We start from the raw sequence: 27,138 nt of genomic DNA on the forward strand, positions 1-27,138 counted from the left end.
ACTAGTAGATTTCTCTCGGCCGGGAATCCCCGTTTTGCCATTGCTAGTCTGCTTTTAATGTCCTCCCTGCTGCGTCCATCATTGGTTATTTTACTGCCTAGATAGTAGAATTCCTTAACTTCATCTACTTCGTGACAATCAGTCCTGGTGTTAAGTTTCTCGCTGTTCTCATTTCTACTACTCCTCATTACTTTCGTCTTTCTTCCATTTATTGTCAGTCCATATTCTGTACTCATTAGATTCTACAGTCCATTCAGCACATCATGTAATTCTTCTTCACTTTCGGTCATGGTAGCAATGCCCTCAGAGAATCGTATCATTCATATACTTTCACCTTGAGTTTTAACTTCGCTCCTAAGCCTTTGTTCTATTTCCATCGCTGCTTCTTCGATGTTCAGATTGAACAGTAGGGACTAAAGACTACACCCCTGCCTTGAAACCTTTTTAATCCTAGTTTTTCGTACTTGGTCGTCCACTCTGATTATTTCCTCTTCACTCTTGTACATATCATATACACTCCTGGAAATGGAAAAAAGAACACATTGACACCGGTGTGTCAGACGCACCATACTTGCTCCGGACACTGCGAGAGGGCTGTACAAGCAATGATCACACGCACGGCACAGCGGACACACCAGGAACCGCGGTGTTGGCCGTCGAAAGGCGCTAGCTGCGCAGCATTTGTGCACCGCCGCCGTCAGTGTCAGCCAGTTTGCCGTGGCATACGGAGCTCCATAGCAGTCTTTAACACTGGTAGCATGCCGCGACAGCGTGGACGTGAACTGTATGTGCAGTTGACGGACTTTGAGCGAGGGCGTGTAGTGAGCATGCGGGAGGCCGGGTGGACGTACCACCGAATTGCTCAACACGTGGGGCGTGAGGTCTCCACAGTACATCGATGTTGTCGCCAGTGGTCGGCGGAAGGTGCAGGTGCCCGTCGACCTGGGACCGGACCGCAGCGACGCACGGATGCACGCCAAGACCGTAGGATCCTACGCAGTGCCGTAGGGGACCGCACCGCCACTTCCCAGCAAATTAGGGACACTGTTGCTCCTGGGGTATCGGCGAGGACCATTCGCAACCGTCTCCATGAAGCTGGGCTACGGTCCCGCACACCGTTAGGCTGTCTTCCGCTCACGCCCCAACATCGTGCAGCCCGCCTCCAGTGGTGTCGCGACAGGCGTGAATGGAGGGACGAATGGAGACGTGTCGTCTTCAGCGAAGAGAGTCTCTTCTGCCTTGGTGCCAATGATGGTCGTATGCGTGTTGGTGCAGGTGAGCGCTACAATCAGGACTGCATACGACCGAGGCACACAGGGCCAACACCCGGCATCATGGTGTGGGGAGCGATCTCCTACACTATCCGTACACCTCTGGTGATCGTCGAGGGGACACTGAATAGTGCACGGTACATCCAAATCGTCATCGCACCCATCGTTCTACCATTCCTAGACCGGCAAGGGAACGTGCTGTTCCAACAGGACAATGCACGTCCGCATGTATCCCGAGCCACCCAACGTGCTCTAGAAGGTGTAAGTCAATTACCCTGGCCAGCAAGATCTCCGGATCTGTCCCCCATTGAGCATGTTTGGGACTGGATGAAGCGTCGTCTCACGCGGTCTGCACGTCCAGAACGAACGCTGGTCCAACTGAGGCGCCAGGTGGAAATGGCATGGCAAGCCGTTCCACAGGACTACATCCAGCATCTCTACGATCGTCTCCATGGGAGAATAGCAGGCTGCATTGCTGCGAAAGGTGGATATACACTGTACTAGTGCCGACATTGTGCATGCTCTGTTGCCTGTGGCTATGTGCCTGTGGTTCTGACAGTGTGATCATGTGATGTATCTGACCCCAGGAATGTGTCAATAAAGTTTCCCCTTCCTGGGACAATGAATTCACGGTGTTCTTATTTCAATTTCCAGGAGTGTATTATCCATCTATTTCAATAGCTTACGCTTTTTTTCTCAGAATTTCGAACATCTTGCTCCATTTTACATTGTCGAACGCTTTTTCCATCCTTTGAACGAGTCTCGATTTTTCCTTAGTCGTGCTTCCATTGTCAACCGCAACGACTGAATCGCCTCTCTGGTGCCTTTGCCTCTTCTAAAGCCGAACTGATCGTCACCTAGCATATCCTCAATTTCCTTCTTCATTCTTCTATATATAATTCTTGACATCAAGTTGGATGCATGATGTGTCAAGCTGACGGTGCGATAATACTCGCACTTGTCAGCTCTAGCAGTCTTTGGAATTTTGTATATGATATTTTCCCGAAAGTGAGGTGGTGTGTCGTCAGACTCATACATTCTGCACACCAATGAGAATTGTCGTTCTGTTGCCACTTCCCCCAAAGCTTTTAGAAATTTTGATGGGCTGTTATCCATCCCTTCTACCTTATTTGATCTTAAGTTCTCCAAAGCTCTGTTAAATTCTGGTTCTAATACTGGACCCTCTATCTCTTCTAAATAGACTCTTGTTTCTTCTTCTATCACATCAGACAAATCTTCCATCTCATAGAGGCTTTCAGTGTATTCTTTCTACCCATCCGTTCTTTCCTCTGCCTTTAATAGTGTGATTCCCGTTGCACTCGTAATGTTACCATCCTTGCTTTTAATGTTAGCGAAGGTTGTTTTGACTTCCCTGTATGCTAGGTCTGTTCTTCCGACAATCATTTCCTTTTCGATTTTTTCACAATTTTCATGACCCATTTCGTATTAGCTTCCCTGCACTTCCTATCTGCCTCAGTCCTCAGTGATTTGTATTTCTGTGTTCCCAGAACATTTTTGTACTTCCTCCTTTCATCGATTAACTGAAGTATTTCTTCTATTACGCATGGTTTCTTCGCAGTTACCTTCTTTGTGCCTATGTTTTTCTTCCCAGATGCTGTGATGGCCCTTTCTACAGATTTCCCTTGTTCTTCAACTGTACTCCCTACTGAGCAGTTTCTTACTTCCTATGAATCTAAACAAACTACATTAATTATTCTCCGATTTGTTGGAACTTTAAACATTGCTTTTTGTTATTACTAAAATGATATTCTCAAAATATCATAACGTTATTTATATTAGTTTAGAACATAGAGAATGTTACCTCAATATCACTAAAAACCATTCTTGTACTCCAAAACTGATCTAGTAACGGCAAGTGATTCAATTTCAGTATCAAATGGCGCTATTATGAAACGTTCAGCTTCTAAAAATCAATTAACTGGAATCTATCATTTTATAACATTTGTGATTTTTATTTAACAATATAGGAACGTTTTAAAATTAATATTCACTTATATTTTGTTATGGGAATGCGTGGAGTGACAGAGTTAATCAACGACATGTGAAATTTCGAAACACTTAAGTTTGTAAAGATCTATATGAAATCCAAATAGTGGGAAGATTTCCTGGGATGATACACGAGTCATGTGGCATACGTGTGAGTGAGCATTCTTTTGTAAAAGGCAACCGAAAAACAGTTTAGGAACGGAATATGTTTGGAATTACTTCATACTTTATTTGGCTTATAAATAAATCTAATGTAATACACTAAAGTTTTGCTTTCCAGATTGTGGTTGGATAAGAGACGATTTTGCAGCGAGAACCATCTAGAGAGAATGTTCTGGCTGGTCACTCAGATCAACAGCCAATCAGAGTTGAGAGCTTATCGCGTGGAGAGAGGGGCGCTATCTGTACGGAGACAATGGCTAGGGTAGTCGCTTCCGGACCATTGTACCGATACGTCATGTTAGATCACTCTCTACAAGATAGTATGAAAAATGAACAATTTGGGACGTAACCAGGGGGAAGCATTTCAGTGAACGTTTTGTACTTTTATATGCTTCCGTGTGAAAGTTAACCGCGTGTGGAATACTCTGCTCGAACTTAGAAAATTTGCGTGGTATGTTTCGCACTTGTGACGGAATAGTATGGCAAGCACTTCTGAATCGACCGAATCTTTAACTCGCGCAAAGTTGTGGGTAAGTGATTGTTTGGATGGTGAATGATATTTACTTGCAAAGTACTGGCTATTTTCGTGTGGCTATGCTTAGCACAACATATTGGTGCAGACGTACATACGAACTTAGTAGCCGTTTCATGAGTGTTATTGCAATAAATAGTCAATAGAAGTTTAAACATCTTGTTAGAAGAAGGTAGACTCAGAATGCCCGATATATTATCACGAACTTTCAAGAACTGAACTTTAACTAGAGCTTTGCGGTCTCCATCTGGCAGGTATTAGGTAGCGATTTCTTTGACGCTGCTTTGCACCACCCAGATAGTACCTGTTGCGAAAGAGTAAAGAAACAACGAGTAGACAAGAATCCTATAGATGTAGGTAGACTGAACTGTGTGAGTGTGCTAACAATACGAAGAAAACCGAACCCCTCCCAGCCACAAGGGCTGCAAGTGAGTTGTGTACATATTTTGGTCCTCCAGGTCGGATATAGTGAACTTGTGTAATGGTGACTTTAGCGCAAGTGTTCGCTCTGGTATTTGTAAAGTTGCGGAAACCAAGAGAATCTAACCAGGAGTGAGATTCACATGTTTTGGTTCTATCGTCGCATGCCGTGACGTCAGTGTTCGGAGACAAGTGTTCGCTGATAGTTGTGCCTTGAGTCGGACGCTATCTTCGAAGATTTGAAACACGGACGGTGTTAACCATCTTCTTCTGTGACTTCATCTGCAGCTCCTGCCGGAGCATCCGTGCCATCGCAGGGTGCAACACTTGCCACGCCAGCAGCCAGTGCCCTGGACGTCGCTGCTGTTCCAGTCCGTACTGCCCTGCAACGACGGCAACAGCGTGTGAATTCTACTGTTGACATCCTGCTACAGTCTGTCCAGTTACGTAATGCGTGCTCCTGAGACGAGAAGAATGACCAAACAGAGAGATTTTGCAAAGCTGGCTCTCGTGCACTTACGGAGTTTTGCCTAGAATGGGGAGAGTACAAGCACTGATATGCTAGAGGAAGTATTAAGCAGACTGTCGCAGATTCACATTAATTTTGAGTTGTCCCTAGCACGGCTGGAAACTCAAGATGAATCCACCGATCCTAGTAAGGACAGAATTGTATTTGACGATTCCTGGAGCTTAATTGAATCCTCTATCAACCGTTCAAAGAACAATCACATTCAGATATACAGCCTCTGGGATTATAGAATCTTTAGGGCAACGTCAGTTCCTCAAAGTTAACGTCCATTAATGAGGCAAATTTTGAAATGGATTACCTTACGTGATTGCCGTACAGGGTGGCGTTTTAAAATCTAATTGTAAGTACCAATACAATTTTCTGTAAATAAATTTGGTTATTGGGCCATGTTACTGTAAGCGCCTAAAACAAACAAATTGCCGACGTTTCTAGCGACTTGATGCGGTTCTCTTTAGGGCGGTTCACTGCTGTAGAGTGATGATTGTCTTCCTTTATATAATGTCATTTTAGGTTACGACGTCACATATCTACCATTGGGACCTGGTAGCTGACTGGGAGGCAACTCTATTAGGTGATTAGTAGAAGGTATCGTAACAGATGTCTGTTGCCTCTCCCACTGGGTGACAGGTAGACGAACTCTCGTTGGTGACTGAGAGGCAATGGAAAATCGGGAACTTGGATCCAGAACGTTAGTGTTTTTCTGTAGTGACGCTCTAAGGCCGCTGAACCATGGAATTTACTTTCAAAATCTTTTCTTAAAGATTTTACTTTATTTAGTAGCGATTTATCAAGAACATTAACACATTTAATCACACTATGTGAGCGTGGAAGTAGTTGCCAGGGATAAACTGATGGAAATGAAATTACTTTTTACAAATGGGAATTTTATTCCTAAAAGCTTTTTCAAAACAGATTTAAAATTATAAGCACAAAAGCATCCTCGAAATATCGAGTTACAGTTTTATTTAGAGGCAAAAGAACAATATTAACAGTAGGAGCCAGCGGGTTGAGAAGCTTGCCTGCTCCCTCTACAGCGTCGTAGTCATGACCGGTCAAAACAACTTCTGAAAGAGTACACTGGTACAAATCTACAACACACCAGATTAATTTAACATAAATTTTTAAGAACTCACACTAACAAGTAAACTATGCACCCCGTAAGAGGGATGGAAATGGTACAACACTCAAATTATTTTGCCAGCGAAAGTGCAAATTTTTTAAAGGACTCTTACAGTGGAAGGGTGGCAACCTTATAACCTAAAATAACTATTTGAATAAAACCCTTAAAATGAGACTTACATAAAATGTACAACAGGCTCTACATTACACATATGCCATCTCGCAAGATGATAGGCAAGATAAAGACATATTTCAAGAATTCGGCCTTAAAGCAATAAATTCGTTAACACCGAATGCCACAAACATGACAGAGGCAGCTATTAACGTATTGGAGACTGACAGACAGACAGACAAACACTAACTGCCTAACAAATGCGGACGGGAGACGGACGAGCAAGCGGGGTACGAGAGACTGACCAAGAAAACAAGTAGAATTTAACAAGTAAATGAAACAACATATCACAAATCACTTAACTTTAAAAAAGTGCGATGTATGGCGAACACCTGGCGCAACACCCCCAAATCGCTCTCCCCAACCGTCCGCTGCCAGCCGCTTCAACGGACGCAGGAAGGCGCGCCGATCTCCCGTCTCACGGCGTCGCAGCTCGCACCGGCCAGACCGATGTCGTGAGTTGACTCCTGTTGCTCTCGTGTCGGCCGCGAAGCCACTACGCCTCGCTATACGGCGGGGCCACTGGACTCACGTGGCGACTACACATGCGCCGACGCTCCAGGCGGACAAATCATCTTGTGTTCCAGTGAGCGGCCGACCAACAGACTGATCCAACCGCCAATGTCCATTGCCTGAGCAAACTCGAGCAGACTGGCGGCCTAATACACACTAGCACTCCGGACGACAAACAGACACTAACCGCCTCACCAGACCCAGAAGAGGCTGACCAGCTGACCAGACTCGCCCCGACTGACAGACTGCCTCGTTTCTGGCGAGCTCATCGCGCCTCTTAAGTGCACATGAACGAGCAACTTTTCCTCTTTCCCACGTGAGGGAGACACGAAAGCTACAGCGGCGTCACCGCCAGGAACGGAGGGCAACTGCTTTACACTACGCGCTGCGGCGCGCTCTTCAAAACAGCAAATTTTACCACGGCTCAGCCGCATAACAGCTCTCTCGCGGGACGCTTTTTGTGTTGTTAAACCCAGACCGTGTGGTGCTGCTGGCGAACACACGCGGTCCGCCGGGCTGAAATCGCTGACAGTCAGGTCGTAGGTAACTTGTAGGCACAGTCCCTGCTCATGTTGTTTGGCCCTTTAATTATTTCAATAGCCTCTCTTACTCTCCACTGCCACCTTGATTGGGTTATTGGTTGGTTCATCATCCGTCCCTACGTCTTTCTGCCACCCGATTATTTAGTGTTACAGTTGACAGCTTGTCTCACTTACACTGTTGTTAGAGTTCCTCGGCAGGCCAACCTGTGAAACACTTCTGAACACCACTGTTCTGTTGTTTGTCATTGTGATTTTCTTTTGTCACAAATACTGTGCCAGGCCTTCAGTCGTATATTAATTTTGTCTGTTCTATGTTTAGTATATGGTCTTCAGCCAAACCTTATGTGAAGTATTTTAACATTAGGCCTTCAGCCGTGTTTTATTTAAAATTCTTGTTAGTTCTGTATTTAGGGCTTCTCTTGCGTTTGTTTTAAAATTTGTGGCTTCCAGCAGTAATGTGTAAATTCCTGTCTGCAAGGTTAGACTTTAATTGTTTTGAGTAATTGTTTTGGCCTTCAGCCGTCAAGATATTTCAAGTTTTCTTAAGATGGTTTTCGGTTGTTCTGCGTAAATGCTTGTCTTTAAAGGTTGCCTTTTATTATATTGAAATATTATTTTTGCCTTTAGCCATGAACATGATTTAATTTTACGTAAGTAAGGACTTCAACATTTTGCCTAAATTCTTATGCCTTAAAAGGAATTATTTAAGGATATTTTAATTTCACTTAAGTAAGGCCATCATCCGTTTGTCTAAATCCTTGTGTTTTAAGAGGAATTATTGAAACCTTATTATTGAGATGTTACTTGGGCCCTTTTTTTCTCATCAGTCTACTGACTGGTTCGATGCGGGCCGCCACGAATTCCTTTCCTGTGCTAACCTCTTCATCTCAGAGTAGCACTTGCAACCTACGTCCCCAATTATTTGCTTGACGTATTCCAATCTCTGTCTTCCTCTACAGTTTTTGCCCTCTACAGCTCCCTCTAGTACCATGGAAGACATTCCCTCATGTCTTAGCAGATGTCCTATCATCCTGTCCCTTCTCCGTATCAGTGTTTTCCACATATTCCTTTCCTCTCTGATTCTGCATAGAACCTCCTCATTCCTTACCTTATCAGTCCACCTAATTTTCAACATTCGTCTATAGCACCACATCTCAAATGCTTCGATTCTCTTCTGTTCCGGTTTTCACACAGTCCATGTTTCACTACCATACAATCCTGTACTCCAGACGTACATCCTCAGAAATTTCTTCCTCAAATTAAGGCCGGTATTTGATATTAGTAGACTTCTCTTGGCCAGAAATGCCTTTTTTGCCATAGCGAGTCTGCTTTTGATGTCCTCCTTGCTCCGTCCGTCATTGGTTATTTTACTGCCTAGGTAGCAGAATTCCTTAACTTCATTGACTTCGTGACCAACAATCCTGATGTTAAGTTTCTCGCTGTTCTCATTTCTACTACTTCTCATTACCTTCGTCTTTCTCCGATTTACTCTCAAACCATACTGTGTACTCATTAAACTGTTCATTCCGTTCAGCAGATCATTTAATTCTTTTTCCCTTTCACTCAGGACAGCAATGTCATCAGCGAATCGTATCATTGATATCCTTTCGCCTTGTATTTTAATTCCACTCCTGAAACTTTCTTTTATTTTCATCATTGCTTCCTCGATGTACAGATTGAAGAGTAGGGGCGAAAGGCTACAGCCTTGTCTTACACCCTTCTTAATACGAGCACTTCGTTCTTGATCGTCCACTCTAGTTATTCCCTCTTGGTTATTGTACATATTGTATATGACCCGTCTCTCCCTATAGCTTACCCCTACTTTTTTCAGAATCTTGAACAGCTTGCACCATTTTATATTGTCGAACGCTTTTTCCAGGTCGACAAATCCTATGAACGTGTCTTGATTTTTCTTGAGCCTTGCTTCCATTATTAGCCGTAACGTCAGAATTGCCTCTCTCGTGCCTTTAGTTTTCCTAAAGCTGTTTTCTTTTCCATTCTTCTGTATATTATTCTTGTAAGCAGCTTCGATGCATGAGCTGTTAAGCTGATTGTGCGATAATTCTCGCACTTGTCACCTCTTGCCGTCTTCGGAATTGTGTGGATGATGCTTTTCCGAAAGTCAGATGTTATGTCGCCAGACTCATATATTCTACTCACCAACGTGAATAGTCGTTTTGTTGCCACTTCCCCTAATGATTTTAGAAATTCTGAAGGAATGTTATCTACCCCTTCTGCCTTATTTGACCGTAAGTCCTCCAAAGCTCTTTTAAATTCCGATTCTAAACTGGATCCCCTATCTCTTCTAAATCGACTCCTGTTTCTTTTTTTATCACACCAGACAAATCTTCATCCTCATAGAGGCTTTCAATGTATTCTTTCCACCTATCTGTTCTCTCCTCTGCATTTAACAGTGGAATTCCCGTTGCACTCTTAATGTTACCACCGTTGCTTTTAATGTTACCAAAGGTTGTTTTGACTTTCCTGTATGCTGAGTCTGTCCTTCCGACAATCATATCTTTTTCGATGCACATTTTTCCTGCAGCCATTTTGTCTTAGCTTCCCTGCACTTCCTATTTATTTCATTCCTCAGCGACTTGTATTTCTGTATTCCTGATTTTCCCGGAACATGTTTGTACTTCCTCCTTTCATCAATCAACTGAAGTATTTCTTCTGTTTCCCATGGTTTCTTCGCAGCTACCTTCTTTGTACCTATGTTTTCCTTCCCAACTACTGTGATCGTCCTTTTTAGAGATGTCCATTCCTCTTCAACTGTGCTACCTACTGCGTTATTCCTTATTGCTGTATCTATAGCGTTAGAGAACTTCAAACGTATGTCGTCATTCCTTAGAACTTCCGTATCCCACTTCTTTGCGTATTGATTCTTCCTGACTAATGTCTTGAACTTCAGCCTACTCTTCATCACTACTATATTGTGATCTGAGTCTATATCTGCTCCTGGGTACGCCTTACAATCCAGTATCTGATTTCGGAATCTCTGTCTCACCATGATGTAATCTAACTGAAATCCCCTATTCCCCTACAACTGCATTCCAGTCGCCCATGACTATTAGATTTTCGTCCCCCTTTACATACTGCATTACCCTGTCAATATCCTCATACACTTTCTCTATCTGTTCATCTTCAGTTTGCGACGTCGGCATGTATACCTGAACTATCGTTGTCGGTGTTGGTCTGCTGTCGATTTTGATTAGAACAACCCAGTCACTGAACTGTTCACAGTAACAGACCCTCTGCCCTACCTTCCTATTCATAACGAATCCTATACCTCTTTTACCATTCTCTGCTCTGTTGATATTACCCGATACTCATCTGACCAGAAATCCTTGTCTTCCTTCCACTTCACTTAACTGACCCCTACTATATCTAGATTGAGCCTTTGCATTTTCCCTTTTTAGATTTTCTAGTTTCCCTACCACATTCAAGCTTCTGACATCCCAAGCCCCGACTCGTAGAACATTATCCTTTGGTTGATTATTCAATCTTTTTCTCATGGTAACCTCCCCCTTGGCAGTCCCCTCCCGGAGATCCGAATGGGGGACTATTCCAGAATCCAATGGAGAGATCATTATGACACTTCTTCAACTACAGGCCACATGTCCTGTGGATACACGTTACGTGTCCTTAATGCAGTGGTTTCCATTGCCTTCTGCATCCTCATGTCGTTGATCATTGCTGATTCTTCCGCCTTTAGGGCAATTTCCCACCCCTAGGACAAGAGAGTGCCCTGAACCTCTATCCGCTCCTCAGCCCTCTTTTACAAGGTCGTTGGCAGAATGAGGCTTATTTCTTATGCCGAAAGTCTTGGGCCGTCAATGCTGATTATTTATAAAAATTTAGGCAGTGGCGGCGATCGAGCCCAGGACCGAAGATGTTTTGATTATGAATCAAAGACGCTACCCTTTTTTTAAAATTTTGTTCGATATAGTTCGTTGCGTTTGGTCGGGGCGGACGTCACAAGACATCCGTTCAAACTGATCGTTGGTTCCTTGACTCAGTTTTTTTATTACAGAGAGCTCTCTGACCGAACACGCTGAGCTACCGTGCTGGCTTACCCCTGGACCACGGGGTCCTAGGCTGTGAATTGATCCTTGTTGAGAAAACTGTGAGTAATAGGGCAACCTTCGTATGGCCCCACTTTCCATTGTTGCCAAATTTACTCAAGATGGCGGCGATGACGTCATCCAAGATGACGGCATATAGACTGGCAACAGCACATGACGTCATTCAAGATGGCGGCTCTTGGCGGGAAAATAGGCCAACTGACCTACATCCACTAAACTAATCTCCAGAAAAAATGATGGGAATTTTGAGTTTTGGCGGGAAAATAGACAAACTGGCTATGTCCACTAACTAAGAATCTAGAAAAAATAGGCGCGAAATTCAAATTCCAACACGGTAATGGTGGGCTTCTCATTATTATTATCATTTATTATTATTTATGTTCATTTATTATCATTTGTTATTATTTATGTTCATTTATTATTATTATTCATTATTATTGATTTCCATTAATTAACATTCAATACCATTTATTACCATTTATTATTATTTCTTATTATTAATGACCTACCTCCACTAGAAAATTCCCTCCAAATTCAAATTCCAAAACGACAATGGCTGCATAACCATACTTGTCTTTATTATTATTCATTATCATTCAACATTCATTTTACTTGTAGTTATTGTGATCTTCAGTCCTGAGACTGGTCTGATGCAGCTCTCTATGCTACTCTATCCTGTGCAAGCTTCTTCATCTCCCAGAACCCACTGCAACCCACATCCTTCTGAATCTCCTTATTGTAGTCATCTCTTGGTCTTCCTCTACGATTTTTACCCTCTACTCTGCCCTCCAATACTAAATTGGTGATCCCTTGATGCCTCAGAACATGTCCTACCAACCGATCCCTTCTTCTGGTCAAGTTGTGCCACAAACTTCTCTTCTTCCCAATCCTATTCAATACTTCCTCATTAGTTATGTGATCTACCCATCTAATCTTCAGCATTCTTCTGTAGCACCACATTTCGAAAGCTTCTATTCTCTTCTTGTCCAAGCTATTTATCGTCCATGTTTCACTTCCATACATGGCTACAATCCATACAAATACTTTCAGAAATGACTTCCTGACACTTAAATCTATACTCGATGTATCAAATTTCTCTTCTTCAGAAATGTTTTCCTTGCCATTGCCAGTCTACATTTTATATCCTCTCTACTTCGACAATCATCAGTTATTTTGCTCCCCAAATAGCAAAACTCCTTTACTATTTTAAGTGGTGGTGGTTGTTGATAGTGTTTAACATCCCGTCGACAACGAGGTCATTAGAGACGGAGCGCAAGCTCGGGTTAGGGAAGGATTTGGAAGGAAACCGGCCGTGCCCTTTCAAAGGAACCATCCCGGCATTTGCCTGAAACGATTTAGCGAAATCACAGAAAACATAATCCTCGTTTTGCTGTTGTTGATGTTAATCTTATATCCTCCTTTCAAGACACTGTCCATTCCATTCAACTGCTCTTCCAAGTCCTTTGCTGTCTCTGACAGAATAACAATGTCATCGGCAAACCTCAAAGTTTTTATCTCTTCTCCATGGATTTTAATACCTACTCCGAATTTTTCCTTTGTTTCCTTTACTGCTTGCTCAATATACAGATTGATTAACATTGGGGAGAGACTACAACCCTGTCTCACTTCATTCCCACCCACTGCTTCCCTTTCATGTCCCTTGACTCTTATAACTGCCATCTGGTTTCTGTACAAATTGTAAATAGCCTTTCGCTCCCAGTATTTTACCCCTGCCACACTCAGAATTTGAAAGAGAGTATTCCAGTCAACATTGTCGAAAGCTTTCTCTAAGTCTACAAATGCTAGAAATGTAGGTTTGCCCTTCCTTAACGTAGCTTCTAAGATAAGTCGTAGGGTCAGTATTGCCTCACGTGTTCCAGCATTTCTACGGAATCCAAACTGATCTTCCCAGAGGTCGGATTCTACAAGTTTGTCCATTTGTCTATAAAAAATTCGTGTTAGTATTTTTCAGCTGTGACTTATTAAACTGATAGTTCGGTAATTTTCACATCTGTCAACACCTGCTTTCGTTGGGATTGGAATTATTATATTGTTCTTGAAGTCTGAGGGTATTTCGCCTGTCTCATACATCTTGCTCACCAGATGGTAGAGTTTTGTCATGACTGGCTCTCCCAAGGCCGTCAGTAGATCCAGTGGAATGTTGTCTACTCCAGGGGCCTTGTTTCGACTCAGGTCTTTCAGTGTTCTGTCAAACTGTACACGAAGTATCGTATCTCCCATTTCATCTTCATCTACATCCTCTACCATTTCCATAATATTGTCCTCAAGTACATCGCCCTTATATAGACCCTCTATATACTCTTTCCACCTTTCTCGTTTCCCTTCTTTGCTTAGAACTGGGTTTTAATCTGAGCTCTTGATGTTCATACAAGTGGTTCTCTTATCTCCAAAGGTCTCTTGAATTTCCCTGTATACAGTATCTATCTTACTCCTAGTGAGATAAGCCTCTACATCCTTACACTTGTCCTCTAGCCATCCCTGCTTAGCCATTTTGCACTTCTTGTCAATCTAATTTTTTAGACGTCTGTATTCCTTTTTGCCTGCTTCATTTACTGCATTTTTATATTTTGTCCTTTCTTCAATTAAAATCAATATTTCTTCAGTTACCTAAGGGTTTCTACTAGCCCTCGTCTTTTTACCTACTTGATCCTCTGTCGCCTTCACTACTTCATCCCTCAAAGCTACCCATCTTCTTCTACTGTATTTCTTTCCCCCATTCCTGTCAATTGCTCCCTTATGCTCTCCCTGAAACTCTGTACGACCTCTGGTTCTTTTAGTTTATCCAGGTCCCATCTCCTTAAATTCCCACCTTTTTGCAGTTTCTTCAGTTTTAATCCACAGGTCATAACCAATAGATTGTGGTCAGAGTCCACGTCTGCCCCTGGAAATGTCTTACAATTTAAAACCTGCTTCCTAAATCTCTGTCTTACCATTAAATAATCTATCTGAAATCAATCAGTATCTACAGGCTTCTTTCATGTATACAACAACCTTCTTTTATGATTATGTTAGCTATGATTAGGTTGTGCTCTGTGCAAAATTCCACCAGGCGGCTTCCTCTTTCATTTCTTACTCCCAATCCGTATTGACCTACTGTGTTTCCTTCTCTCCCTTCTCCTACTGACGAATTCCAGTCACCCATGACTATTAAATTTTCATCTCCCTTCACTATCTGAATAATTTTTTTTATTTCATCATACATTTCTTCAATTTCTTCGTCATCTGCAGAGCTAGTTGGCATATGAACTTGTACTACTGTAGTAGGTGTGGGCTTCGTATCTATCTTGACCAGAATAATGCGTTCACTATGCTGTTTGTAGTTGCTTACCCGCATTCCTATTTTCCTATTCATTATTAAACCTACTCCTGCATTACCCCTATTTGTTTTTGTGTTTATAACCTTGTAGTCACCTGACCAGAAGTCTTGTTCCTCCTGCCACCAAACTTCACTAATTCCCACTATATCTAACTTTAACCTATCCATTTCCCTTTTTAATTTTTCTAACCTACGTGCCCGATTAAAGGATCTGACATTCCACACTCCGATCCGTAGTACGAAAGTATTCTTTCTCCTGATAACGACATCCTCCTGAGTAGTCCCCGCCTGGAGATCCGAATGGGGGACTATTTTACCTCCTGAATATTTTACCCAAGAGGACGCCATCATCATTTAATCATACAGTAAAGCTGCATGCCCTCGGGAAAAATTACGGCCGTCGTTTCCTCTTTCTTTCAGGCGTTCACAGTACCAGCACAGCAAGGCCGTTTTGGTTAATGTTACAAGGCCAGATCAGTCAATCATCCAGACTGTTGCCCCTGCAACTACTGAAAAGGCTGCTGCCCCTCTTCAGGAACCACACGTATGTCTGGCCTCTCAACAGATACCCCTCCGTTGTGGTTGCACGTACGGTAAGGCTATCTGTATTGCTGAGGCACGCAAGCCTCCCCACCAACGGCAAGGTCCATGGTTCATAGGGGGGGGGGGCATTTTACTTATTATCATTATTTATTATTATTTACTACCATTTATTACTATTTAATATTATTGGCCTACCTGCACTAACATAGAAAATCGCGCCATGTTCAAATTCACACTCCATAATCTCTGGAAAACCGTACTTCTATTTAAAATTATTATCATTTACTATTATTTATTATGATTTATTATTATTTATTCAAGATGGTTGATTTTTGCAGCAAGATAGCCAATTCCCTTACTTCCATAACAAAAAATCTCTCACAAATTGAAATTCAAACGCGATAATCTAACCAAAGTCCACCACATCCTACGAAGTTTGAATTTTTCGCCGCTACTTATTATTTCACTCCTAAGCTATGAGAATCGCGTCAAATAGTAATAAAGTTCACTTTTACTAACGTAAGTCCCCTCCTGTGAATTCGTGGGAAAAGGAATGAAGTCTTCATTTCAAACAGTACCGTCATCACTTGTTCTCCAACATAGTTAGTACACATCCCAGAGATCGCAGTCCAGTCGCCACGAGCCTCCAGTCCCACTGAATTAGTTCGCGTGGTCGCCGCCGACCCGCGCCGGACCGCGCGCCACCGGCAAGCGAGCGGTCGCCTCACGCGACGGCCGTCGGATGCGTCAGCGCGCGCTGCCGGTCCTGCGGCCGCTCACATCGCAGCCTTCTGCCGCCGACTCGCTTCGCAGACCCGCGTCGGTCCAGCGATGTAAACATGTTTTGGTGGACAGTGGAGTCCGCCCTCACCGACCAGTTGGCGCCATAGCTGTTCGTTGGACAGGTTGGAACCTGCCGATGCAGACTTCATAACAGTCGGTCGGTTCATACAGCACTTGGTTGACAAAGAATGCTCTGCCACACGTTTGGCGCCAAAGTCTGCTCGAGAGTGGAATCCGCCATGACGTCACAACAGGTGGTCCAGCACACGTGCTCGCCACGACGTCCCTCGCTAAGTTAATTGATCACCCGACTCTCATTATTCAGTCCACATTCTGCGCTTACCTAATCCAAGATGGTCGCGAAAACACACGCCCGTACACGTGAGCCTTGGCGCCTCCGCAAGTGAATGTAACAAAAGTCGCATGACCACTTAATTAATTTGATCAATTAATTAACCTCTATGATGCGGAAAACTGACACCTCCAGCTAGACTTGGGATCAATTTTCACCAGTGCCACGCTCACCTGGACGTGGAATGCAATAGTTGAAGTCTCTACCGACCAGCACGGCCTCTTACCGACCCATGTTCCTTGGCTAACATGTACTAATGTGTACTGCAGTTTACTAACGTGTACTAGCCTACATGAACCTATATCACATTTTGTCTATACAAATAAGCCAAGTTTGAATTATGATGGTCAGTTTGCGTTACGCCATCAACACAAGAAAATTGTGGCAAACGAAGCCACTAACCTAAGTCACCTGTGATGATTCAAAATCGATTGCTTTGCCTTTTCACACACCACGAGCGCGAGACCGCCCACGTCACAGCCTGGACCTTTATACTCGCGTCGGATATACACCTCTGTAAATACTCTAGATAAACTATGACCCGAATACTGTTATTCAATCCCCACGGTGTAGGACATGGCCAGAGCACACCCCCAGTACCTAAGCCGTGTACATCACTAGTCCCACCTGCAGTTAACCGCTGAGAGACGGAGATATGCTGCAATCACATCCCTCTCGCTCTCGTAGCTACTTGCCTCAGCAATTTGATGCAACAAAACCTCCAAGTAGAAAAAATAAGAACCATCTCGAACTCTCTCGTATTGTATATCGTCCCACAAAAACTTACATTTTACTTAGGCATCGAGTATATCTATCACTCTCATACAAAACACACTCTCCCTGATGTACCTGGTGTCATGTGGCAGACACGCAAACAGCTCTTAATTTCAGTGCACAATATCAAACTGCTCCTAAATAATGCAGTACACATAACTGTAGACACCATCTAGTAAACTGTCCAAATAACGCATACCAAAATAACTCATCAGACGGGCGCAATGAACCTGTCCCACATTAAGTTACACGTCCGACAGCTCTCAGTTCTCTCAAAGGTCTCTGTTCGACCCCACAAATATGACTTGATGACAGCCGCATTCACACCTAACACCTGAGAAATTCATATCACCTACACGGCGAACATGACTATCCAAGCCAGGCCGCGAGCTTCGTCTGTCACCGTCCTAACTCAGTGCGGTCCAACACACAGGTTAAGGCCGCATTCCATTGCTTGCCGGCCTATTTGCAACACATCTCCACCTTCACGTCTGTTGTCAGAATAGCCGAGAGTGAGTTCACACACACACCGTCTGCACACACCTCAGCGCTTCCCTCCCCTCACAATCTAAAACGATCATCTGACAATGTAAAAAAAAGTAAGAGCACAGTCAACCTCTCCGAAATTGTGTAGTGTTCCCAGAAATAGTTAACGCTCGCTTTCGTGTTTTCTCAGCTTATTTGTAAATTCAGTTTCATACCCTAACAGAACCTTTTCACGAAAATAATACTGAATGTGCTCCTAACCTCCTACCTTTCCAGCTCTCAACATACGCAAATGTTCTCAACCCTCCTATATCCCAGCACAACCGATTAATCGTTCTTATGCCTTCTTATCGAATTTACGTGCCTAATTTCCTAAGGACCCGTTATCGAAGTACCATCCTGCTTTTCTTTCTGACGCTTCCTGTGCTTACTTTTACAGAGATCGCTAAATTACCTCCACAGCCCCCTCAATCTACACACACACACACACACACACACACACACACACACACACACACACACACACACACACACACACACGGTCATCTTCTCTACTCATCCCATAACATAAGCAAGACTAACTTCACAATCCATTATATATACAAACCCCCTACACAATGTAAGCCACAGTAACTTTTTACAATACCGACTACATGCCCCAGTTCTCTCCATTCCTACGGAACCACTGTGAACCTGCTCTTTATTTCTACACACACGACACTCAGCGGTAATCTGCCCTTCTACATCAACGTACGGAAGTCCCTCTCAGAACTGTTCCACAAATTCGGCGATCGCTTCCCCTCAACACAAATGTGTTACTGACTCTTCTTCTTCCTTGCCTGCTCGCTTTGTTCCTACAAAACATCTCCAGACTAATGGACTACAAGAACACATCCAAATTTTTCTAAATACAGCATCATCTAAACCACTGAGTAACTACAAACAAACAGACCAAAAAATGATATTCGCACTCTCTAATACCGAAGTCGTTGATGTCATTATACTTACAGTTAAATCTTACGATCGCAGTCTCAATTGATTGGCATTCCAAAACGAGATAAGTATCGGAAATACACTCTCTTGATCGCTGTTACTCTGGAAATATCTCTACCGTCCTTACGACTTCCTCTCTACTCATCACATAACATAAACAATATTAACTTTGCAATGCAATATACACAAACGCTACACAATGTAAACCACAGTAACTTTACAATACAGTGTATATACATTTGACACAAAACAGTGCACTTACCCAGTATATCTCCACATCATGCGAAAAAAAAATCCTGTTCCTACAGCGTCTATATACCGCAATGCTCTCCAGTCCTAGGAAAGCACCATAAACCTGCTCTTTCTCTCTACAGACCCGACACTCACAGCTAATCTTCCCTCTTACATCACCGAACCTAAGTCACCCTCAAAACTCTTTTTACAAATTCGGTATCATTCCCCCTTAGCACAAACGCCATACTGTCTCTCATTCGTTGTCTGTTCGCTATGCTACAAACATCCTCAGACTCATATACTGCAGGAACATATGTACTTTCCCCATAATATTACGCCATTTTAGCTGTACTTCTCAGTATCATGCACTAGGCTACACCCTACCGATCACTAGTTCATGATAATTCGCAAGATATAGACTTCAAATTAATTCTCTACAAAAGCCGAACTTTATCTATGTGCAGCATGCTGTAAATCACTGACTAACTAGAATAAAAAACATACGCAAAATGATATTTCCACTCTCGAATACCGGTCTCAGCCATGTAAAATATTCGAGATCTTAGCTATAATTTACACGTCAACTAAGGTCCATCCCAGATCTAGAGAACAGACAATCGTGTATCCAACAGACCACAATCGATGTTCAGTCAACTAAACACAGGAAGCAAATGTGCAGCGGTAGTCAACTGAACAATCTACATCCCATCAAATAACATTCCAACGCAAATCAATCATCTTCTCAAATTCTCACTTGATCAACAAAGCCGCCCCACACATACTATTACTTCGCTATTCAGTCGTCTAGAGGACATCAAAGTTACAGCTCGATACACTCCAACAAGTGTCCGCATTTGGACAGCTGTTCCAGTTATTTATTATTATTTACGATCATTTATGATCATATTATTATTATTTATTATAATTCACTATTTATTATTAGTTACATCATGCGCGTGTGTTCACCACGAGGTCCGGAGTCCAACTGGGTTAGTACACATCGCCACCAGCAGAGAGTCTCATTCAGGATGTCCGATTTTGGTAGAGAGTTTGAATTTTGCTCAAAGATCATACAATTCGTTTACCTAATAAAAATGGCTCAAAGTTCAACTATGTTTAGCTCCTATCACAACCACCAGGGTGCTCTGTCATCACGTCAATTGATTACGCAATTACCATTATTCAAGATGGCTGCACCCAGTGTGAAACGTTTCACCTTTCCCGAACCTGCATGCTGCACTAAAATTCCAACTTGGCTTTAGTCGCACCTTACACATCGTTCAGCTGACCCCAAGTCCAGATCTGATATCGGCAATTACCTTCTGCAGCCTGTATAAAATACAGAAGGACATCAGTTACTGCAACAGGACCTTGTCTTGACCATTCGCCGGAAATGCGAGCGCCGCCAGCGGCATGTCAAAGCCACATATCTGTCCATCTAAACAGCCATCCACTCATCCCCAGGACCAGCATGCCGAAATGGACTCTCTCTATACCTGCTCTCCAGCTATTGTCTAACGACATACACTGCACAAATGGATTTCTAAATAGCTCAGATCTCTATCTTCCCCTGCATCTCCAACTCGACTTGTAAACAGTGTCTCCCCCAGCTAGTTAACCCAACGTCATTCACACTGCGCTGACAATTTCCACTCACAAATCTTAAATATTCTCATATATAAAAGCCTATTCACTCCTGTCACAATTCAATAATAAAAAAGCATTCTCCCTTTCTAAGCATAGATGAGAATGCATTTAGAACAAATAAACAAACATAATTCCAAGCAGAAGTCATACATATGATTAAAAAGGGAAACAAAGACCTCAATTTAGATTATCCAACATTTATTTCCATGTCCTAATGATACAATCGTAGATGAGTCGTGTCATCCACTTACTCACTCCTTCAACACACCCTTTCACAGAACTTGTTCTACATATATGCCACCCACCTTGTTATAATTATTTTGTACAAACATTTACGCTCCCACATACACAGACATCTCCAGAAGATCAAAAATATTTTTATATAATATTATAAAATTCACCTCATACTTGTCGATATTAAGTCCTAGTACTTTTGCGTGCCATAGACCTCTGACTAACTAGAATTCCTGCCCTGCACAGACATTAACACGGACTGATGCACGGCCTCTCACAGGAAACTATAACTCGCACCTTGTAAATCATATTCTTACAGTCGATAGCATAACATTGAATGATTTTAAATAAAGGACAGCCACAACACAAGAAACTAGAAGAGCCTGGTGGCGCTGTGGGGACTTTCCAAACTACCCCCCGCCCCGAATGTGATTGACGGCCTCTGCATTTAAACTCATATGTCGCAATAACCCAATAGCTGATAACTCTGCGTGCCATTTCTAGTGATTGTTGATTTGGCACACAAGTACAGGATCACCGTTTTCGGTGGTAGCAACCCCAGAAGTTGCGGTCCATCGACCAAAATTTCTTCCCCAACTCAAAAAAAGGATTGTCACTCAGTCATTATGTGGTACCCAATGCACGGATAGGATGGATAAGACACCACCGATCTAGTGTAATATTATCCTTCATAGGTAATATTGCGAAAAAATTTTCAGTAAGTCCAACACTGGCCAATCATGAGACTGGATGTTTTCCTAATTTCAGTATTATAGCTAAACCATACCTCCTCTACTTTGCAAGTATCATTGCGAACATTGATAGATGACTGCTCAGTACGTCCATTCACACTTAATTCTCGAACACATAAAAACGATCAAAGTATACCAGACTACGATGTACATATTTCTAAGACCTTGCACATAGTACTCGATCATTCCCTCTGCGTATGGCAATCACAGAGCAATATCGCCCTTTTACGTTACAAGACCATTCTCACTTCGGCATTGATCAGCCACCCCGTAACATCGCTACCCAATTAATCCTCAACTGAACAGACGATTATAGCTACACTTCACCTCTCTTGAATGAATGGAGCTTTCGTAGTTCTAACCCCTCCAAGTGCATTTCATTTCTCGAGATGGAACCAAGTCTTGGAGCTTCGCACACCATATCGATCTATAGTAACAGATCTCAAAGTGCCTTAATTTAGTAGCATACACTTAAGAAGAACCAGAACGGAGTGATATTTATACGCAACGTAGTTCGACACATTTTTACGTAAATCATCCCATCTATCATGTGTAAAGTGCTGTAGCTGCAGACTATATCACGTGACTAAAGCATCCAGATAGAACACTGAGAAAAAATTGACCTTCAGCAACTTATCTAGAATAAATGAGTCAATGTTTAAATCGTACCTAGTTACAGTTCTATCTCAATCGATCATCCCATAAACTATCTGTCATCATTTAACACAGATGTAAGTTTAGACGTGAATGATTCTCTGTCCTCCTGAAAAGCATCAAATACAGTATTCAACTCGCATTTATCACTGCTACCTCAGTAGACATACACTATAATACGAACTCAACGAGAAAAAAATTGACTACCTTCGTGATTCCTCTCGATTCCATGTCATCGTTTTCCTGCATTCCTCTTGTTGCCGCATACTTAACACCGTGTACAAATTGCTCCCTGCGAACCAGAAGATAAGCAAGCACGTCCTCATTTTCACCATGTTTTTGGGTATATTAGGTTAGTTTATACGTATGCCCTAAGTAGTTTTCGCATTTCTTTCGAGTTTATATCAGAACCACCCATGCGGATTGTCCACCTTACATGAACGACTAGGAGGTCAAATTTTTTGTGTAAGACTGTATCTACAAGAAATACTGCACACTGAAGACACAGAAGAATTAAAAAAACAAAATTAGTTTGTGGCAGCAATGTTAACTATAGCGTTCGAAGTATTCATAGTACTGTATATGTGTGTGTAAACGCCCTCCGATCCCCACTCAAGGAAGACAAGGATACACAGTCTAGCTTCAATATTACAAATACCCCTAGTTTGTGGATGAATGCAGACTTAGGGTGATGATCATTTTGAATATTTAGCAATGCTCTGCCCACTGGTGTTTAACTCGTTTTCAACCAATGATTCCCACAGCTACAGGAATACTACTTGTGGTGTCTCTTAGACAAAATACTTACACAGTGCTATCAGACGAAAATATCAACCCGACACAAATTGTGTGAAGTTTGTTTTACAACCTTCGTACCTGGATGAAGAGTTTTCCTATTTGAGATCTCTGTGAACGGTGCTGCATAAGACGATTTAAGAAGAAACTATTTCCTTCAGCTACGACAATGTTTAACGAAATTGTCTTAATGGCACTAAATCGTGGTTTGTGAATCGTTTACCGGCCGTACTCTGCCGAATTTCGATGGTTGGAAGACAAAAAAGCTGAGCTACAAATTTCACAGAAGGGGAACGAAATGTCTCCCACTGGATGGTCATCTTGTTTTATTTAAATGATTACAAAATCAGGTAAAACGACCTGTGAGGTTGTCAGTATAAGCACATTATTGTTGACAGTATGATGTTGCACTGCCCAGGGCCTGTAATGGTAACGTATCCGTTTAGGTCCGGCGCATTGTATACAACTGTGGAAGAGAGTGCACAACTAAATTCTACAAATCGGATGCATTGCATACACACATAAATTACTGTCACAGTGTACTTATGGACCATAGTAAGTGAATTGCGTATTTTCCTGTGAGCAAGAGCACTGGCAGACAGTCTACGCTACATTAGGTTACATAAAATGGTGTCACTTTGAGCTATAATTAATGATCAGCGATTAAGTGTAAGGTCAATTAGTCGGATGCACGTTTTGAAACTGTGAAAATCTTTCCTGCATTATAGAAGCGACTATTAGATTTGAACTAACATTACGAATATTTGGGCTTGGATATCTTAGAATGAATATCTTTCTATTTGTTGCAACGGGAAACAATTGACTTTCTAAAACATTCTCTGTCATATACAACTTGAATCAGGTCACGTCGACCACATCATATGGAAGAACTGACAGTGACGTATATCGGAAGGCAATAGAATGCATTAGCTTTTCGTTTGGCAGTATTCGACGGCAATTTCTAAACGCAAGTATATGAAGAAAGGCAGCGCGTTTTTGTTATTAGATAACGTCTTCATAAATTACTTTAGTTTCATTGTAATCTACGAGTAATTGCTGATGTTTGGTATTAACATGAAAAGGATTCCGTAGACAGGGAAAGAACCTGTTCTCGGGCAACTACTTCTGTAATGACTAAAAGACCTTAAATGATCTCCAAGCACATGTGTTCCAGCAGCGGTATGAAGAAAACGGTAATAATATTAACGGTACTAATCGAATTATCTGGTAACTTCACACTTCACACTGAATCTTCTCGAACTAAGAAATTTGTTGAATTAGCAAAAATTTCAAAATGGCTTCACATCGAGGCTGTGATGCCTAGAAGAGTCTTTCCATCCTGCTGACATGAGAATATCATAATCTCCGCGTCAGAAGCTTGCTTCTGCTTAACCATTTAATAGACTCGCATTTTTTCCATCGTGACTAATATCGTAAGCTAAGCACATCATCCGTTATGGCACACTCCTGGGGCTGGGAAATGTGGCCACAATGTTCTGGTGGAATGAGCTATCACAGGTGCAATGCGTGGGTTCAGACATTTACTTTTAAGAGGCACAAACGTATTTACTTTACCTCTGGGAACCTTGAGAGAAAGACGTTACAATCCAGAATACGCATTAAACTTCATGTTCCTTCATTACCAACTGGTAAATGAGATAGGCGAAAGTCGTAGTAACCAGAAATGCTGTCGGCAGTGAACTTACTTACTTTTGAATATTATATTTTATTTGATGTACCGGTAGCCATTTAAAGGAACAGGGCTTTTATTGTACTTGTACTTGATTGAACTAGAGTCGTTGAAAAATATGGTGCTGGACTGTGATTCGAATTCGTATTTCCTCTTTCAAGGATCTCAATTTCTGGGAACAGTATAGTTCAATCATTTCGTTCCTTTTCCCAAGACTGCAATCTTCTCTAGGTGTCCTCCAAAGGTAAGTATGTGGGTCCAAATCCTGATCCAGTACAAAAATAGTCATAATTCCATTTCAAGCCCTATGACGTGCACACCGGCCTGCTAGCGAAAAACAACGTTCATTTTTAATGTGTGTTCACGTGTAGCCAACAATCGCAATAGGCGTCGTTATTTCTGGTCAAACACGCACACATCATACTGTTGGTGAGTAAGCAATTGATACTTAAGCTATGTTAGTGGATGATAAAGAACGACGGTAGGCGTGCGGTTCGATTGTCGCTCAGGCACAAAAATTTGTGTCCTTATGTTAGATTCAAACACCTAGCAGCTGGTAAGAGAAACCTATAACAAACATTTGATTTTACTTACTTAACAATCCGATTACGTGTTTGGTTCGTATCTCCATCACAGAACTTCACATCCTGCGCTTTATCTTTAAATGCATGCACACTTTGTTATTTCTGAATGGAGGTACATCAGATATCTTTCGTGGTCAGTTAACAGGGACGAAAGGGTTTTGATAGAAGTCCTGGTTTATTGTAAAAACTGTCGTCTTTTATTTTCAAGTTTTGATTTGGTTACTGATATTGGCGAAAATTTCGGTAATTCATGACTCTTAATGGCTAGTTAGCAATAGGATATGATTAGATTAGACTAATACTTGTTTCATAGATCATGAATATGACATTTTGTAATGATGTGGAATATGTCATCTCACACACACACACACGCGCACACACACATTATTTTTTTTATTCTTATTTGTTTGTTGTGCTCGACTATTGGTGAGGCACGAACGCGTCCGTGAATGAGTTTCTTAGTTTTGAGTACACTTACGAAAGAAATATGGAAATAACTATAAGACTTACTGATTTAGAACGCTTAGTTTGCAGTCATCTCTGAGTATTATTAGTAACTACGTTCCAGTCCCTAAACCTACATACAGAAATGCGAATCAAACGCATTACGTATTCCACTACATAGCAGCTGCGTCTTTCAGACGCCAGCTATGGTCATTTCCCGACCATCTGTAGGCTCACATCGGTTGGTCTTCTTCCTGCTGGTACTATAACTGAGATTTGGCAACATGGCAATGTATGTTTGGTAACTCTGTGATCGACGTGTTACTTCCTGGTGTGCACGGAATTAAGCCTCAAAGTTCACTTGCTTTTTCCTTTCATTTCCATTGAATAATCTGAGTTATTATCGCTTGAAGTGTAACAAATGATGGTAAATTTACGGTTTTCGGCCCAGGAAAGTCGTTGCACGTTGAAATCGCAACTAATCTCTTCATTTAAGTAGCTGTTTACGAGTTCTAGCCACCATTGGCCACGTAAGAGGAAAACGACAGGCTAACATGTGAAGAAGGATCGTTACGGTACGCGGTTCCAGTCTCGCTGACAGTGACGTTTTTATCCCTTCTGTGAAGGCGCTAGAAGCAGTCAGATCAAACATCGATAAGGAAATCGCAAGAAAATACTCATAGTGCAATGGTGAAAAACTTAAAATTCTGCACAACAGGAAACGCTTCTTTCCGCTGCTGACAAGCAAATTTTGGCTCTCTAGGAGTATATAACTTTATTTTTTAAATGTCACAGTTGCATACCTCTTGAGAATGATACAGAATACCAAATAAGCACAGACTCAATCGAAATGTGAGTGAGTAGTGTTTTACTAATTGGTGCCAATAGAGGCACACTTGTGTACAGATACACAGTTTTATTAAAACAGACGTTCCCCATGAGGCTATATGGGTAGTTTTATTTCATTTTTTATAGTAAAGTGCACAATTTCCGTTAGATTTCTTTTAGTGTTGTTAAAACAATAGTAAATATGAGAGAGAAATTTATCATCAACGATGTATGCAAATTCTCTGATATTATCTATAAAAGTCTGACAATGCGCATGCAGTTTATTGATTACATGCATTTAGAAAACTAGTTCTGAGTGAAATGTTTCAAACGAGGTTTGAAGAAGAATAAAATGCCACCATCACATGATAGGTAATGTAGAAAATACTTTTCTGGCGTATTTTGGCGGGATGCGCTCTCCCCATACATAATAAAAAATGGTTCACATGGCTCTGAGCACTATGGGACATAACATCTGTGGTCATCAGTCCCTTAGAACTTAGAACTACTTAAACCTAACTAACCTAAGGACATCACACACATCCTTGCCGGAGGCAGGATTCGAACCTGCGGCCGTAGCAGTAGCACGGTTCCGGACTGTGCGCCTAGAACCGCTAGACCACCGCGGCCGGCCATACATAATACAAAAGTTTCGA

Source organism: Schistocerca gregaria, chromosome 2, assembly GCF_023897955.1.
Source record: "Schistocerca gregaria isolate iqSchGreg1 chromosome 2, iqSchGreg1.2, whole genome shotgun sequence".
NCBI lineage: Eukaryota > Metazoa > Arthropoda > Insecta > Orthoptera > Acrididae > Schistocerca > Schistocerca gregaria.